At 30.0% G+C, this 4,811-nt stretch overlaps 1 pseudogene; it reads right to left on the bottom strand.

The window, feature by feature from the left end:
* Positions 1 to 1,712, bottom strand: part of LOC101501556 (pectinesterase-like) — a 9,765-nt pseudogene extending 8,053 nt beyond the window's left edge.
* Between the last annotated feature and the right edge of the window lie 3,099 nt (positions 1,713 to 4,811).

Genomic DNA, 4,811 nt, shown 5'->3' with positions numbered 1-4,811 from the left:
GTGGTTTTCCGGTACCGCGAGTAATTCCGGTAAAATCTCCGCTCGCAACGCCGCTTCCAAATTAGTGCACTAGCACCGTAGCACGGAGGTGAGCAACTTTCCCTTCTATCTCTTCGAGAAATGAGGTTTGGATCTAGAAGAAACGGAGGGGTTTGTGTTTGGATCTCAAAACTGTTTTTCTTCGTTTTCGAATCAAAGAGGAAGAGTGGAGTTGCGAAAACCTTGATCTAACTCACACCCAACCTTGGGTCACTAGCTTTGAAGAAAAGGAAGCAACGAAAATGAAAAATGGAGAAGGATGGATTTTCTGGGTTTTCTTGCGTGAACCTGAGGAAGGAGATGGAAATTGGAAATTTCCTTCCTTTCTTTTTCTTTCCTTTGTTTTTCCTTTCTTCCTTTTTCCTTCCTTCCTTTATATACTATTTTCTTTTCCTTTTCCTTCCTTCTAGTTTTCCTTTCTTTTTCCCTCCAAACAAACATATATAAATATAATAAATATAACTTAACAAATATCTCAAAATCTAGATATTTATTAAATTACCGTTCCACCCGAAACGCCTTAAATTCTCCGTAAAGGATTTTCCGCAGTTAAATTCAATTTATTTATCGACGATAAATTTTAATTGGCATCGAAATATCTTTTTGATTATAAAACTCCAAAATATCATTAACTTTGGCTTAAAAGCCTCCGAGCCAAAATCCAAAATACGCCAAAAATACATAAATGGTACTTTAAAATTATGGGTCTTACATTCAACACGAAGTGCTACTGCTTGTTGAGCTTTTGGACCAGCTTCATTCTCAAAGGCAATTGACAGGGCAATGAAGTCTTCACCAAAGATGGTTGAAAGCACATTTAGACATCCAAAAATTAATTCACATAAGATTAATTAAATAATTACACATCATATTTCATTTTTGTTCACCTACATAAATAAAAATTACCCATATTTTGCATTAAATTTTTACAATCAATTTTTAAATAAATTGTCTATTAACTTAAATATTTTGTTGCTCTCTTCTTAATTAACACAACTATAACTATTGTACACGATTTGTAATAAACTAAAAAATTAAAATCTAATAAACATACTAGATTAACATAAGAGAATCTCTATTCAATATTTTTTTTCTCCCTTTTCTCAACTAACATAATTATCAAGATAACTTTATATTCTCTATATTAACTTTAAGAAATATAGATGAATAAAATAGTGAGAAATAATGATTAACTTACTAAATGTGGCTGTTTCGGGTGTATGGAGTCCACTCTGAACGTTCTTGTTTCCAGTGATACTTGTGTTTGTAGGGCCATCACCGTATAGTAAAAATTTTCTTTTTTCAGCGCCAATAGTTATATACTCACGGTAGACACCCATTTTAACATATATAACATATCTGCCTCGATGATTCTTAGGGTACGAGTTAATAGTGGCTGCAACCGTTTTATATTGGCCACTGCCATCATTGGCCACAATGGTGTTTGGTCGAGCTAGACCTTTTCGGAGCTCAGACAACAAGATACGATCATCAGTAGAAAACCATGTAGGATAATCTTGGTGATTCACTTCAACAAGGTGACGAGATGCAATCACCTTTTTAAAGCCACCACTGCTGACCACTATGAGTAAGATAGAAACATATGAAATAAAAACTTGTTGCAAAAAGAATCGAGATGAACTAGAAAAAGGTGAGGTGTTCAAGGATCTCATCCTGCAAGATTTTAACAATGGCTTACTTTAAAATGATTGATAAAAGACTAATGAAAGCTTAGGTGAGTAAATTTTGTTAAAGTGCTTCTAAGTGGGCAGCAAGAGGTTTATATGTAGCAATAAGTTTTTAGAAGAGATGCATGTGTCATGGATATTTTTATGAAAGTGGTGGAGTGTTTGGTATATGTCATGAGACTCGTAAATTGATGGAGTGATGTATATTTTAGAGGAAGAAGTGGAGTTATGATAATTGTGAAGTGAAGTATGCGTATTTATAGAGTAAGAAGATGCATCCAATTGTGTGAGGGTGTTTTCATTGCTTTGCTATTAAGTGTGAAGTTAGAATCCTACCATTAGTGCTTTCTTTTGCATTAGCATAGCAATCATCCATCCATGTAAGAAATGAATTATTTTTACTAAATTTGATTATGTATCTTGGTTAAGACAATGACAATTACTATCAATACCATGCATCAATACTATAATATTCACATAGAGTATTTTTACCTTGGTGACTAGGAAATGCATGTCACCAATGAGTTGTCCTACAAAGATTGCTAATTGAAATATTGAGTTCCAAAGAGAAAGCGAAAACAAAATAAGATTAAAAATTGGCTACTTGTTTTTCAATAATAACTATGATTGGATCATTATATTTTTCGGCTTCATAACAATAAGTATAAAAATATCATTTTCAAACAAAAGAATAATAATACTTGAAAGTTGTAATAATGGCACGCTTACATTTATATAGCAAACTATCAAACTTGCTTTGCCATTAAGTGTGAAGTTAGAATCCTACGATTAGTGCTTTCCTTTGCATTAGCATAGCCATCATCCATCCATGTATGAAATGAATTATTTTTACTAAATTTGGTTATGTATCTTGGTTAAGACAATGGCAATTACTATCAATATCATGCATGAATACTATACTATTCACATAGAGTTTTTTTTTACCTTGGTGACTAGGAAATGCATGTCACCAATGAGTTGTCCTACCTAGATTGCTAATTGAAATATTGAGTTCCAAAGAGAAAGCGAAAACAAAATAAGATTAAAAATTGGCTACTTGTTTTTCAATAATAACTATGATTGGATCATTATATTTTTCGGCTTCATGACAATAAGTAAAAAAAAATCATTTTCAACCAAAAGAATAATAATACTTGAAAATTGTAATAATGGCATGCTTACATTTATATAGCAAACGTATCAAACTTGCTTTGCTATTAAGTGTGAAGTTAGAATCCTACGATTACTGCTTTCTTTTGCATTAGCATAGCCATCATCCATCCATGTATGAAATGAATTACTTTTACTAAATTTAGTTATGTATCTTGGTTAAGACAATGACAATTACTATCAATATCATGCATGAATACTATACTATTCACATAGAGTTTTTACCTTGGTGACTAGGAAATGCATGTCACCAATGAGCTGTCCTACCTAGATTGCTAATTGAAATATTGAGTTCCAAAGCGAAAGTGAAAACAAAATAAGATTACAATTGGCTACTTGTTTTTAAATAATAACTATGATTTAGTCATTATATTTTTTGGCTTCATGACAAAAAGTAAAAAAATTATTTAGAACCAAAAGAATAATAATACTTGAAAAATAGGATTTTACAGCATTTTTTTAAGCCATTTACAGTGTTTTTTTTATAAAAAAAAGCATTGTAAAATCGAGCGCTGTAAAAAGATACAACAACGTTTTTTAAAATAAAAAAGCGCTGTAAAATATGCAGATATATTGTGTGCGCTTGTTATGCACATTTTACTGCGCTTTATTTAAAAAACGTTGTAATGTATGCATTATAATGCACATTTTACAGTGCTTTTTCAAATAAGCGCTGTAAAATGTGCACTCAATATATACATTATAATGCACATTTTACAATACTTTTTCAAATAAGCGTTGTAATATATGCAATCAATATATGCATAATAATGCACATTTCACAGCGCTTGTTCAAATAAATGTTGTAAAATGTGCACTCAATATATGAATTATAATGCACATTTTACAACGCTTTTTCAAATAAGTGTTGTAAAATGTGCACTCAATATATGCATTATAAAAGGTGCATTTTTTTTTTTTTTAATTTAAAAACGTTATAAATTAAATTTTTAAAAAACGCTTTTTGGTTTTTTATGACATTTTTTTAGGAAGCGCTGTCTTTTAATTTTTTTTCCAAAATCATTTTCATCAAGAATCAGTTCACACAACAACAGAACATATTCAGATACATATTCAGAATCAGTTCACACAATCAGTACAAAAAAAACAGAACTATATAACTTAACTTTATAACTTAATTTACACAACAACATAACATATTCAGATACATATTCAGAATCAGTTCACACAATCAGTACAAAAAAAACAGAACTATATAACTTAACTTTATAACTTAATTTACACAACAACATAACATATTCAGATACATATTCAGAATCAGTTCACACAATCAGTACAAAAAAAACAGAACTATATAACTTAACTTTATAACTTAATTTACACAACAACATAACATATTCAGATACATATATAACTTAACTACATATACAATTTAGATATTGTACAACAACACATATTCATATACATAATCAGATATTGTGCCTTATTCATATACATATAACTAACATTATTACACAGAACAGAACTAGCTACCATATAATATTCAAATCCCTTACAATATGTTATTTCTCAGAAAATCAAATAATTTTCATTTCAAGCACATACTGACACCAGTCTTCCTTTAATTCAATTAGATCTTTCTCAGAGTATGTTGGACTGAAATTGTCAAAGTACTGTGCAATATAAAAATTGAACATAAATAAGTTAGAATCAAATATATACATAATTTATATATGAAAATCAAATAATGAAAATACCGTACCGTTTCTGGGATAATAGTTTAATTCCTATCAACAATCTCCTTCATGAATCTCAATACATAGTACCCACAATCGATGTTGTTCGTTTGACGAGGGCACTATAAAATAAAACATATAAGTCAATAAAATATTTGTGCATTGATTGTAAAGGCATATATTTATAAATGAAAATTTAAAGGCATATATTTCAAAC

Source organism: Cicer arietinum, chromosome 2 (assembly GCF_000331145.2).
Source record: "Cicer arietinum cultivar CDC Frontier isolate Library 1 chromosome 2, Cicar.CDCFrontier_v2.0, whole genome shotgun sequence".
NCBI lineage: Eukaryota > Viridiplantae > Streptophyta > Magnoliopsida > Fabales > Fabaceae > Cicer > Cicer arietinum.
This window is presented reverse-complemented; position numbering and strand designations above follow the sequence as displayed.